The sequence below is a fragment of the Panthera onca genome, chromosome B1 (genome assembly GCF_046562875.1).
Source record: "Panthera onca isolate mPanOnc1 chromosome B1, mPanOnc1 haplotype 2, whole genome shotgun sequence".
NCBI lineage: Eukaryota > Metazoa > Chordata > Mammalia > Carnivora > Felidae > Panthera > Panthera onca.
The window spans coordinates 141,368,105-141,383,032 of NC_138342.1; the positions used below are offsets into that span (position 1 = coordinate 141,368,105).

General features: G+C 37.9%; 1 pseudogene; it reads left to right on the forward strand.

The window, feature by feature from the left end:
* Positions 1-529: 529 nt before the first annotated feature.
* LOC132692972 (large ribosomal subunit protein eL8 pseudogene) overlaps positions 530-14,928 on the forward strand; it is a 96,407-nt pseudogene continuing 82,008 nt past the window's right edge.

Genomic DNA, 14,928 nt, shown 5'->3' on the forward strand with positions numbered 1-14,928 from the left:
AAATCTTAAAGTCAACTCAAGAGAAAAGAGAAATTACTTTCATAGGAAGGAGTATGAAACTGACATCTGATTTCTCAGTAACAACAACACAATTTAGAATTATATTTTCAAGATGCTGATAGGTAATAACTCACCATTTAGAAGTTTATACACAGCAAAACTACCTTTCAAAAAGGAATGAAATTATACCTTTTCAGTTAAAGAAATGACAACTTACAATTAAGATACTTCCACTAAACTTTTTAAAAATATGTTTCAGGAAAAAGATAAATAAAATAAAAATATGTTTCAGGATAGTAGTGTGCACAGCGGTCCTGCAGATCTGTCTCTTGCTTTGACAGTGTTTGGACAGGACAGACCCAAGGATGCCTGCCCCTTCCACCAACCTCTAATCACGGTCCAACCTTTTTTCCAGTTGTGACCCTCTGCTTCTGGGACCAGCCAACACCCTATTTTAAGCTTAGCTTCTTATTACTGATCACTCATGAGCTCCTAGATTCATCAGAATTATTCCACTGATGTGGAGGCCATGATCAACTGCCTGGTCAACATGTATCTGCAAGCCTCCTGCACTTACTCCTCTCTGGGCTTCTACTTTGACCCAAACCATGTGGCTCTGGAGGGCATGGGCCATTTCTTCCACGAGCTGGCTGAAGAGAAGCGGGAGGGCACTGAGTCTCTTGAAGATGCCCAACCCAGTGTGTGTGTGTGTGTGGGGGGGGGGGGGGGCGTCCTCCTCAGTGCAGAACCCATCCCAAACTGAGTGGGGTAAAACCCTGGATGCCATGAGAACTGCCCTGGTTCTAGAGAAGAGCCTGACCCTAGTCCTTTTGGATCTGCATGCACCTGGGTTCTGCCCACGCAAGCCCCCATCTGTGTGACTTCCTGGAGAGCCATTTCCTGATAAGGAGGTAAAAGTCACCCAGAGGATGGTGACCATCTGACTAACTGCAGGCTGGCTGGCCCTCCAGGCTGGGCTGGGGGAGTATTTCTTCAAATAGCTCCCCCTCAAGCACAATTAGGAGCTTCTGAAGCCTCCTGGCCTGGAGGGACCCCTCTAGCATCCCTCTCGTGCCAAGGCTTGTGCCTGAGCCTCTCCCTGCAGCCACTAGACAGCTTTTTAACCACCCTGGAGCCCTCTCTCAAGCCATGAACCAAATGGAAACAATAACGCTTTTTGCAGCATAAAAGGAAATGTTTCGGGATAAAGAATATGATTCCAGAAGGAATAAGTAAAATGTGAAAAAGACAAATAAACAAAGAAAATGTGGGGGTCTCCTGATAGGATGGGGGGCCATTAAATGTGGGGCAACCTGGGTAGAGACCAATAGTGCCAGGGCTGAAAGAATTCACCTGATACAGAACAAGGGAGATAGAAGTTTACTGAATACACCACAAGGGAGCTGCGGGCAGAACAGCAAAGCAGAGACTGCCACAAGGTGGGGGTGAGGGGTAACAGTTATAGCATGGAGTGAAGGAATATGGGAACTATGGAATTTTCCAGTTTTTGGTAACTGTGCCAGGTTGTAAGTAGCACATTAGTTAGTTAAAGCCTATGGCTATTTCAAAGCGGATTGCTTAATGAGCCTATTTGCATTCAGCTTGGTGGTAGCTGTGGGCTCTTTTACCTTGATCGTTTCCATTGCTCAAGCCTATTGCCTAAAAGCGGCCTCTACAGAAAATGGTAAACATATTGAAATATGAATAAACATTGACTATATGAAATAGCAGTTGATGTTAGAACATTTAGAAAGTCTTTTAAACTTTGTTGTATTTAATATGCATGTTAAAACTTTTAGGATAACAGAGTGTTCAGTTTTCAAACCAGTAAGAAGGGAAAACAGAACAAAAGCAAAATAAAATTTAATCCAAGAAAAGGCAAGAAGAAAAAGAAACAAACATGGAAAATCTAGAATAAATAAAAGGAGACAGCAATAAGTCAAAACAGATCAAATATAGTAAATGTATATATATATATATATATGTATACGTATATATACGTATATATATATGTGTGTATATATATATATATTTTATATGCACCAAACAACATGGCTTCAAATTACATAAAATAAAAAAAAGGGGAGAAGGGAATTGAACCTTAAGGAGAAACTGACAAATTTATTATCAGAATAGGAGATTTTAATATGTCCTTCTCAGTAATTGATACTAATTCCTTTAAATGACTGCTTCATTTCTTTTTTTAAAGAATATTTATGTATTTATTTAGAGTGGGGGTAGGGGCAGAGAGAGAAAGAGAGAGAGAATCCCAAGCAGGCTCTACACTGTCTTCACAGAGCCCAACACGGGGCTCGAACCCTCGAACTGTGAGATCATGACCTGAGCTGAAATCAAGAGTCATGCACTTAAACCAACTGAGCCACTCAGGCACCCCAACTGCTTCATTTCTATATTTTGAAACTTAAACACATACTTGTATGTAATTTATGGCTTTCTAGTTAAAAATTAGTTAAGTTTCTCACTTAATAACTTAGAATAAAAGGGATAGAATTAACCCACCCCCAAATAAGAATACAATAATAAATTTAAGAGCCTGAATTAAATTACAAAACAATTCAGGGCACCTGGGTGGCTCAGTCGGTTAAGTGTCTGACTTCGTCTATGATCTCATGGTTTGGGAGTTTGAGCCCAGCATTGGGCTTTGTGCTGACAGCTCAGAGCCTGGAGCCTGCTTTGAATTCTGTGTCTCCCTCTCTCTCTGCCCCTCCCCTTCTCTCTCTCTCTCTCTCTCTCTCTGTTAAAAATAAATATACATTAAATTAAAAAACAATTAAATAAAGAATCAATAAAGCCTAAGTTGTTCCTTTGAAATGACAAAGATAATTTAAAATTATAACTGGTAAGAATGGGAAAGGAAAAAGTTAAACAACTAAACAACATCAAGAGTAAAAAGAGGGACATAACTACTTTCTAGTTATGTAGGAATGATTTTAAAACTTTAGAGAATATGATGGATAACTCTAAACATCAGTTTGAATGATTTTATAAGCAAGTTCTATGAAATATTCAAGAAATAGATAAATCCAATCTTAAGCAACCTTTTCCAGAGAATAGAAAAAGTGAAGTGTCTCTTGCATGAGTTAGGGTAATAACAGAATATTCCTAATAATAATATATCAGAGACTCAATGTTAATTCAACTGTGTAAAGAAGACAGGAGTTTATTTTTTTATTATACAACAATCCACAGTTAGTGTTCTAGACAGAGGGTGATTGTCATTCTGGAGCCAGGTTTCTTCAATACTGTTTGGAGGTTTCTCATTTTCTCGTTGTTGTTTGTTTGTTTGCCTGACTGAAGCTGCAATGAGGGCATATCCCCACATTCTGGTTCATAGAGATTATGTGGAGGATGGATGCTTCTGTAGTTTAAATCTCTGATTTGAAACGGTGTGTATCACTTTTGCTCACATTCCATTGGAATAAACTTAGTAAGTAGTAAACACCCAGCTGCAAGGGAGTCTGAGAAAACAATTACTTCTCTACATAAGTGTGTTGAGACAGGTTTCAACTCACTTTTGTTAAAAGTATGCAAGTAGAGGATGAATGACCACCTATTAGGCATGTTGTCAAAGGAATTACTACATCAAAACAACGGTTTCTCATGTTCTAATCTAAGAGTCTTTCATACTCTAGGATTGTGTGAATCTATATGTTGCTCAAAAAGCAAACAAGAGAAAGAACAACAGAACAAGAAAATGAGGGCACAATTAAAAAGCTGAAGGTACCAAAACAAGCCATTTACTCCCAATGAGCCTGTGCTTGGAGCTAAAAATTATGTCATGTCAGCTGCAAGATTATAGTTCAGGAAATAGTGATTCAATTTCCTGTTGCTTTGAATTCATGAAATAGGGCAAATTTACCAATCAGGGGCCATTTCTTATATTTTATATATAACTACCATCATGATATCCCTTAATTGATTCATTGGATAGTAAAGGAATGCAAATTGTATGTAGCACCTACTATACTAGATGTTTGTAGATAGTATTTCATTTATTCTTTCTGTAACCTCCTTTCCATAGATGAAAATTATAATTAAAAAGGTTAAACCAAACGCGTGAGGCCACATATGTTCCTGGGTTTCCATCTACTTGATTTGCACAAGGATTTCTTTTCAGTTAGCCCTACCAACCCAGTTATTTGGGGGTTTGGAATCACTCTACCACCTTGGAGCACAATAGTAGCAAGTCATTCCAGATATAGTTTCATATTTTTAAAACAAATAAATATAACTGTATGGACAAACTAATATATCTATTGTATTTGGGGGAAATGTATAAAAATTATTCATTATAAAATATTTTGACTTATTAATGGAAAGGGTCAAAAATAGTGTGCAACAGTATAAACCACTAAAAGTTGTGCATTTTTTAAAAAGGCATCAATCAGAATATCGAAACTTTTTACCTCTTGAAGTGGGGAAGTTAATATTTCTAGTTTAGTGTTCCCTGAATAAAATATATTGACTTAATTCCCTCATTTTTAATTAAATTTTAGCTTGCTATTAAGTTCATTACTGACAAAATGGGTATAATTTATTGTTTTATAGGGAAGAATAAAATATGGAAGTTTGTCTTCAGTGACAATATATTCTATTTAATATTTGGGTATTATCTCATTTTTCAGTAATAATTTCTTGTAGACATTGAGCCTAATTCACCAAGAAACTCAGCTATGGGGGAAAAACATCATATTGTCTTTCTCTAAGGCCTTCTTAGTTTGTATGGTGAATATATTATCCTATTTTTTAGCCATTTCATGACAGTTTCCAGGAAAATTTCAGCTTATTCTAAAAATAAAGAGTATTTAATGAGGATCACCAAGACATTTAAAAAAAAATGGTCTAAAAGTGGTTTCTTGTTGTCTCCTGGAAGTCCTTTTCTTGGCTTACGTATTCCTCTTTGCCTTTGACCCTCACTCTCTCTTGAATGTAATTTATTTCTTACAGTGTTCTTAAAAGATTGTTTCTTTTAAAGTTTATTTTCTTTTTTCCTAAACTATCTGATTTTGCTCATCTGTGGGGTACTTTAATTTATAATTATGCAGAAACAAGGTGCCTTGTTCATTTATTAGTCACTTTGACATTATGCAAATCTTCTTAATAAGACTTGAAAAACATACCAGTTTTTATACATACAATTTTTTAAAGTCATAATACTTTAAAAAAAATTTAGCATTTATTTATTTTTGAGAGAGAGAAAGAGAGAGACAGAGCACAAGTGGGGGAGAGGCAGAGAGAGAGAGGGAGACACAGAATCTGAAGCAGGCTCCAGGCTCCAGCTGTCTGCACAAAGCCCAATGGGGGCTCGAACCCAGAAACCACAAGATCATGACCTGAGCTGAACTCGGATGTTTCACCGACTGAGCTACACAGGCACCCCTTAAGTCATCGTACTTTAAACTAGAACCTACTGAGCTAAGATACCTACCACCACTTCCTAATTCTGGCAGACAGACTGTGGTCTGCTACGGTATTTATGAGATGTTAAGAATGAAAGGGTGGAACAGAGGGGTAGGTTCCAGATTTCAGTATCATGACAACTTTTGAAGTAGGATAAACTACTTTACAGACAAACTAGAGACACCCTTACAACAACCACCACAACAGAAAATCCAAGTGCTGCCTCTTAAAAGGCATATCTTCATAAGAGGCATATCATACCATGGAATAATAATTGAAACACACTTTGCCTTGTAAACATGAAAACAAAGTCTATGGGTTGATTTTGTACATTATCATCCTACATGCAAACAAAATGGTAATGTATTAATCATAGCATAGTCAGCGAAATCAACATTTTCCACACACAGTAGCAATGATCTTTTTAAAATGCCAGTTGTATATTCAAACCCTCCAGTGCCTTTCCATTTCAGCAAAATAAAATCCAAAACCCTTGCTAGGGCCTTCAGTGATTGCTCCCTGAGGATCCCTCTGATATCTACTTTGGTGTCACCACTATTTCATCTCCAGCCACATAGGTCTCGCTGTTTCTCAAACACACTGGGTACTCTTCTGTCTCAAAGCCATTGTAGAACTGTTACCTCTACCTTGCATATTTATGTGGATATTTACATGGCTTCATCTAATGTTTGTTTCTGGTCCTTGCTCAAATGCTACCTCCCCCACTGGATCACATCTTCTGACATAGAATATAGCAAGTTTTGGGGTGGTGTTTTTTTGGGGGGTGGGGGAGGTGTGGTCTGCTTTCCTCTACTGGAGTGTAAACTTTATAAGAATGGGGGCTTTGTTTGGTTCAAAGATGTGTTCCCAGCACCTAGAAGAGTATCTGGAACAAAACAGGCTTTCAATAAATATTATTCTTGAATGAAGAAACGCAAAAATTAGTGTGGTACAGTATTTGACTCACATTAGGTACTCAGCCAATATTTTTGACTCTCAGCTTAATCAAGCCAAGGTTGCTGATGTGATAACCATAGAAATTGGCAGTTCCAAGCAGAAATGAGTACCATAGACCAGTCCCACACTGTGGTCCCCTCGCTTTAACCTGCATGCATTTGTAAAGACATTAGGACAATAAACAGGAGAGAGACCAGGGTAAACACAAAAATGTAATGGGGAATTGCTAGAGAATATGCATGTCATGTATGAATTAAACAGTAAAACGTCAGATATGTGCTGCTTGAAGCTTGCTAAGTTTTTAAAACTGCATGCGTTACTCCATCCCCACACCCCTGCCCAGACCAAAACACTTATTCTCCCCGTTTCAGTATGTCCAATCCAACCCAACAAATTTTCCCTCATTTATAATTTAAAACCTTATCTCCTACAGATAATCAAGTTCAGATAATCCTATCACAGTTGAGTAACTATCTCTTCCCCAGAGTTCTCTTCACCCTCTTGTTGGTGACCCCCGTTTTCACAATGCTCGTCTGAGGGAGAGAAGTAATGGGACGTTGGTGGAAGACGAATGATTCAGGCCACTCCTTATTTGGCTATGCAGCCGCTCCAAGGCTGCAGGAGTCTTCCAAAGCTGAGGAACTCAAGCTCTGTTCTCCCAGAAAAAGCTGACCCTGGCTCTTCTGTGTGGGCATAAGAGAGGGTCTAAGGTGCCCGGCTAAGCCCTCCTTGAAGCCTGCTGTTTGTCATCTTATAGAGATTGACTTCTTCCACCTACCCTATTCCCAAACCAAGAGCAATGGTTCACTTCATAACCTCTGGAGGGGATTGCCATCCAGAAAACTCAAGAAAAGGACTAGGTACCATTACTGGATTTGGCTAGAAGTGAGGGGGAATGGGAAAAGAAAAAAGAAAAACAAAGAACAGTAGGAGTGTGACTTTGAATTTAGTGGCCAGAGAATGTAGTTTGCCTTGTTCTCAGCTATGAGCAATCTCCATCCAATATTTCCAGCTTAGCCTTGGAGATGGGTCCACATCATATATCATATCACCAAGTATATATGTATTAGTTCTAGAGAAATCCCATCTTCTTCAGAATATTCTCAGCAAATTCTGTCATATAAATCAATTAAAGGACTCTATTTATTTAGTGCCTACTATGTATCAAGCAGTGTATAAAGTTTAACAAGTATTATCTCACTTAAACCTTAAGACAGTCTCCTGAGACAGATATCTTATCCCCAGTTTATACATGAAACAGGCTCAGAGAGGCTTTGTAGCTTACTCAAGTTCATGTAGGCAGTAGGTGTTTGACACAGTTTGCATATTCTCTCTCTTTCTCTTTATTCCCCACCTCCTTATTCTTGCTCTTCCCAATATATCCCCCAAATTTCTGTTGTATCATACTGTGCTCTAATGTGCATACAACATTTTATTGTAGTGTCACTTATATCGTATCAACATGAAGTCATAACCAACTGAGATAGGACCTACACGTTGACCAATATAAGTCTTTAAGTCAAGGGCATAGACGAGAGGCCAGACGTCAGAATTTGGTCTGAAAACCTGTTCTGTTTTGACAACACAGTGCTTTGTTTTGAATTTTTGATGTTTTTAGGCAGGTGGTACACTTGTCAATTTGAAGTGACTCCCTTTTGATTCACACCCCTGTTCTCCGCATACACTCTTCCCCACAATTTTTGATGCATTTGAGTTTAGACGCCCTGATTAAGGCCAATCATAAGCCCATGGAAACCAGTAATTCTTTAGATTGTCTGATTTAAAATCATTCACAATTCCTATTAGGAAAATGAACTTTCATGGGGAAGAGAATGAAAAAAAAGGAAAACATACAGAAACTGTTCAAATGGAGGCTTGGGTGGGAATAATTTATTAAATTTATTTTATTTTTATGTATTCTTATTTATTTTTAAAGTTTATTTATTTATTTATTTTGAAAGAGAAAGAGGCAGAGACAGAGTATGCAAGCAGGGGAGGGGCAGAGAGAGAAAGTGAGAGAAAATCCCAAGCAAGTCCTGAGCTGTCAGCACAGAGCCAGACATGGAGCTTGAACTCACAAACCATGAGATTGTGACCTGAGCTGAAGTCAAGAGCCAGCTGCTTAACCCCCTGAGCCACCCAGGGACCCCTTGGGCAGGAAGAATTTAAATGTAAAGGCAAAATAACTTCTTAAACAGGAAAAACTGAGTAAAAGTGAACACTACACAAGCTGTCAAAGGTAAGATCCGACTCCAGGTCACAAATGTCGAAGGACAATAGCACAACTAAAATAAAACTATTAATTTGACACAACTTTTGTCTAGTGTAAGATGTGCACTCTCCTAAGATCTCTGTCTATCTCTCCATGAGAGCTCAGATTCATGTGCAAGGATAATTCACACCATCAGGCAAATTCAACAAAATGGAAGAAACACCTTCTGCGTAGAAGTGGAGCACAGCAACCCTGCCTACCAGTGATGTAATGGTTAAATCTCTGACCCCTAGACTGAGACAACTTTCCAGTAGTTGACTGTGTCTCAACATGCAGTAGGTAAACTATCTGCAGTAGGATCATTTGTGAAAATGTAGACTCCTCTTGCCCCTCCCACTGCCGCTGACTTCTCAATTGGAGTCTCAAAGTGAGATATTGGAATCTGTTTATTCACAAACATCATCATACAATTCTATGATCATTCAAACTTGGGAAGCACTGCCTTAGACTTAAGCCATAGGTCCTCCTGCTTCACCTTATTTGATCTTGACCCCTGTCTTTGCTGGAACTTTGGGTCTTACCAGAATGCCAGATATGCATGTCTTCCGGCTAGCTCTATTCCATTGCTGCCCGATCTCTAGCATAACAAGGTGACTATACTTTATAATTGCTTCTGTTCTCCATTCTCTGGCCTGGTATTGAAATAACTAACTGCCCTGTTATGTTGTCACGAGCAATGCCTTAGAGTCTAGAATCTACAAAGTAGGGTGCTTTAAATAGCTAGCTATTCCTTATAAACTGATGGAAGAAAACAATTTCCAAAGTAAACAAAGGGAAATCATTTGACAGATAAAATAGGTTGGGCACAAACACTCAATAAATAGTTTGCTTACCTCGGGGAAAACAAAATAACAACAACAACTTCTCTGGATTTCGTTCCTGCCAACCTTTAAATCTTTATAAGAAGTAATTTATTTTGTAGTTCACTCCATTGTATACTTGCAATCAACTAGCAAACTATTGCATTATGTTTGGCCAGCTTTCCTATCAAGACCACAGAATAAATGAGCTGTTGGATTACCATGTATATATCCTTTTTAAATAGATTGAAAATATATGTAAATAATTGTGTCTCCCGAGTTTAGGCAGCATGCAAAGATGTTTAAGGATGATCACAATAATGCAAAATTCATGACAATTCATTTGCTGTAATAGCAACTCTTAGTCACAATGAAGAATTGAGGACACATATGGGAAACATTTTTAGTAGGATGGCAACCTATGTGTACAAAATTTTACCAGCAACAAAGTTCTCTATTAACTTCAGTAGCATTGCCTCCTTCTAGGCAGCCAGTTGCAATGCAGGCCTCTCCAGAGATCTGAAATATACTGAGTTTGCTATACATGGCATTCTGCAGAAGTCTCAGAATTGGGGAGGATCCCCACTGGCAGTGGAAAAGTTGTTTCCTTTCCCAGTGTCACATCCCATTAGAACACACACCATTCCACATCAGTTGAACAAATGCTGATTCTGCACACACGTAATAGTGGTAAAGGACAACAGTAAGTAGAGAAGCAAGATCTCTAATTTAAAGAATAGCATTCCAACTTTTTAGAGAGTAACTTGGAAAGAACTATCAAAATTTTAGATACACATATCTCTTGACTGTTAAAAATGTATTTGCATTAACAAACAACAAATTAAAGATGCATCCACAAAGCCATCCTTTGCAGCACCGTTTGCACTTAAAATCCTTAAAATGTGCTAAACTTCAGGGGTGTCTGTTTGGCTCAGCTGATTAAGCGTCGGACTCTTGATATTGGCTCAGGTCTCAGGTTGTGATCTCACAACTGTGAGATGGAGCCTCACCTCGAGTCCCATGTTGGGCTGCATGCTCAGCATGGAGCCTGTTTGGGATTATCTCTCTTCCTTGCTCTGTTCTCCTCCCCCATATGCAAGCATGTGCATGGCACACACAGGCTCTCTCTCTCTCTCTCTCTCTCTCAAAATAAATATTTTAAAATAAATGAATAAATAAATAAATGAAAATGTGTTAAACTTCCATCTGTACAGACTAAACCATGGTACATATTCTACTGTGTAATCATTAAAAAAAAATAAAGCAGCATTATATGTATTAACTGTAATGTTACCCATGATATGTTGTCAAATGAATAAGTCATAGAGCATTATTATATTGTATTTACACTTGTGTACAAAAGAATTTTATACATTTGTATATAATTCTTATGTATGTATTGAAAATATATGCAAAATGCTGTGAACCATGAATATCTTTGGAGCCTGTAAAGGAAGACTCTGAAAGACTTGAGCGCTTTCATCGACCACTTTATACATTCTGTACTATTGTAGTGTTTTTATTTTTTTACTATTAGCCATATTGATTTGAAATACAATTAATTAAGGACAAAAATCTTTCATAACACAGCATGAAGAATAGTATACAAATCCTCATACATTGTTGGAGAAAGCGTTCACTGGTAACATTTCCAGGGAGGAGTATTTGGCAGTATATTTCAAAATTAAAATGCACATGTTCTTTGATCCAGCAATTCCTTCTCTAGAACTCTATCTGGCAGTTATGCTGACACAGGCACATGACAGTCATTGCAATGATTATATGTAAGAGCAAACAGTGTCTACCCAATTGTACATAAATAAATGAAATGCGATGTAGTTGTTAAAAGGAGCAAGAGAGGGACTCTTGGGTGGCTCAGTCAGTTAAGCGTCTGACTTCGGCTCAGGTCATGATCTCCCAGTTTGTGTGTTCAAGCCCCACGTGGGGCTCTGTGCTGACAGCTCAGAGCCTGGAGCCTGCTTCAGATTTGTGTCTCCCTCTCTCTCTCTTCCCCTCCCCTGCTCATGTTCTGTATGTATCTCTCTCAAAAATAAACATTAAAATTCTTTTTAAAGAGCAAGAGAGTTCATCTGTGTATTATAATAACATAATCACCAAGATACCAAAAGCAAGATAAATAAAATGTTACCATTTATGTTAACATAAAAGGTTACAAATGCCTATAGACTTCTAAATGTATAGAATACCTTTGAAAAGACGTATTAAAAAAAAAAAACTAGTAATTTGTTTCCTCTCAAAAGATGATCTGTGGAGAGGTGTGAAGGAGACTTAATTTTATTATATATTCTTTGTGCCTTCTAAATTGTGTGTCATGTGTTTGTATTGCTTATTCAAAAAAACTAATTTAAAATAATGTTAAAGTTTGATAAGAAACTTTAAATAGCAGCCATAGAATTCAATTTATTCAGAGAACCACATAACTTTTATTCACTCATTCAACAAACATTTATTGAGACCTTATTATGTGCCAAGTATAGTTCTAGGTCCTTAGCATATATCAGGTAATAAAGCGGACAAATTCTCTGTCCTTTATGAAGCTTATGTTTGGTTGGGGGGAAGAAGAAGTTACAGGGCAGAGATTAACGACAGCAGTAAATATAATAAAGAGTATATAGTATGGTAAAAGGTGATACCTACTTGAAAAAGGAGTTGGGGTACAGGAAATGCAGGGTAGGAGGACTAGGTTGCAATATTAACTAGGGTGGAAGGGAAGGCCTCAGTGAGAAGATGAGATTGGAGCAAAGATTTGACCTTCAGAAGGTATCTACTGGGTGGGCATCTGGGAAAAGAGCATTTCAGGCAAAAAGGACAGCTAGAGTAAAGACCTTGAGGTAGAAAGATACCTGATAAGGTCAAGAAGCAAGAAGGCCATGGGGTTGGTGTGGAATAATTGTAGAAGAGAGAGTAGGAAATGAGATCAGAGAAATAACCAAGACCAGATCCCCTGGGCTGGGACTTTGTGTGCCCTCCTGTGGACTCCGTGTTTTACTCTAGGTGAAGCAGAACCACTACAGAGTTTGAGCAGAGGAGTGATGTGGTTTGTTTTACTTATCCAAGGGCATTCCAACCGATGCACTGAGTATAGATTGTAGAACAAACTGGGGATCACTGGGGGGAGGTGGGTAGAGAGGTGGGCTAAATGGGTGATGGGCATTGGTTGTGATGAGCACTGGGTGTCATATGTAAGTGATGAATCACTAAATTCTACTCCTGAAACCAACTACACTATATGTTAATTAACTTGAATTTAAACAAAACTTTGGAAAGAAAAAATATAGATTGTACAAAGAATGGAAACAGAGAGATCTTGAAGGAGGCTAGCACAGAACCCGGATGAGAAATGGTGATGTGCCCTGTCATGGCAATGGTGATGCTGAGAAGTGACCGGATCTGAGTAAAACCCCCTGGGATTTCCTTGGCGTGAGGTGGAGAGAGAGGAGCCAAGGAGGGTTCAAAGTTCATCCAATCCTTCAGCATAAACCCTGGACACTCTACCTGCTATCTTTACGCAACTTCTACAAAATGAGTGCAAGGTGGAAAAGAATAATAAAGAATGCTAGCTGACAAAGGCTTCCATTGTGAAGAAGATTGCCTCCAGCCATTTGTCCTAAGACAGGTGATTGCTGTTGCTTTTATTTTATTTTATTTTCTGCACAAATTGTTTATTCCAATGAGGCCAGTTATAGTTGAGAGTTTTCATTAATGTCTGTTCCTTTGGCATATCTTCTTATTTACTTTACACAATAAAAGGGCATAAAGTTGTATATAATTTTCCACAACAGATATTTTGTTTCTTGAGTGAGAAAAATTTTATCTAAACGGTCTTGTGAGAGGCCTCTGCTGTTAAGCAGAAACATCTCTTCTTTTATGTTGTTTTCTTATTGACTAAGCAGCTTTTGCTTGCTCTTTGGCCATTTACAACCCCACTACTCCTTACTAATGACTAACCAAAGAACATTCCTCCCACCAAGACAAAAAGTTAAAGAAAAGCTACTAACAGTATGTTTAGTACCTTGACTTTGGTAATGGTTTCAGTATCCCACTTGTGTCCAGACAACTCAGGTTGCGTACTTTGAATGTGTGCAGTTTTCTGTATACTAATTATACCCTAATTAAGCTGTTCTAAAAAAGAAGAAGAAGAAGAAAAAGAAAAGCTATCTTTAATAAAAAGATAGCTTCCAGAACTGGTGGTCCAGAATCTGAGAATTGCTGTGTATGTATATTTTTGCAAGATTCCCCACTCTTACGGGATAAATGCACAAAGGCACACTGTTCATCTTACTTGCCATTCTTCTCTGTCAGGCCCAGGCTTGTTTGGCCAATTTTCTCAAGTACAAAAGGTCACCATGTGACCATATTTCAAAGCTTTCCCTTTAGTGACTGCATGAAATATACTGGGTACCTTTAATCCCTGGGGAATGAAGCCTTTGGCATTTCATGCTATGAAAATTAGATTTCATGAGGAAGTCACACCAGCAAGCTCCATAGAACAATGATAATATATGAAAAGTGAAGTGAAAAGATATGGCATATAGGAGAAAGTGCAATAGTTCTTTAGTTAAAAAAATACATAAATAATTTTAATAATGTACTCTTCATCTTTGTAATCCAGAACTATCCAAGAGACTAATTCGTTAAGGGAAGTGTCTTCCTTGTAAACATGCTGCACCCAAATATGCCCATCTCTGCATCTGTATTACTTTATGTCAAAGCAATGAGAGTTCTCTAATACTCTACCAATATCAAGTTATCATCAAACCAAACCTTGTTATTGACACCTTGTAACATGAGAGGTAACATTTGTGTAAGGCAAAAGATGTATGTATAAAAAGAAGTAAATAAAAAAACCAGAAATAGTCACTAGCTTTATCTTATTTATTTATAGCACAAGCATGCATGTGAATGGGGGGAGGGGCAGAGGCAGACAGACTATTAAGCAGACTCTATGCCCTGCATGGAGCCTGACACAAGGCAAAAAATCACGAGTCTTAGAAAGTATTCTTGCAGTGAAAAATTTGGAATACAGTTATCCTTTGTAATTGCAAGATAAACATAGATTTTTAATAATAGAAGGTTGAAAATGTGGTCCTATTGTCAATGAAATTGAACAATATAAAATTTTATTCAGCAAATATGTATGAAGGGTACATTTCTTTCCAGCTGCTCTTTCTAACTGTGAGGGTGTAGCAGTGAACAAAACAGACAAAAACTAGTGGCTCTTTGGACTGGGCATTCCCAGTACAGAGGTTTATAATCCCCAAAAGTGGTTTCTGATTTCAAATTGTAATCAGTTCTATTCTCTACGAGTAGTTTGGAATGAAATGATTTTGTAATTTTATGTTTTTAATAATGACGAGTAAGAGATATCAGATACAAGCTTCCCAGAGCTATCAAAAGGCCAGAAAGTAATCAGACTTTCACTCAGCAAAAGAGATAATAAAAAGAAATCTGCAATGA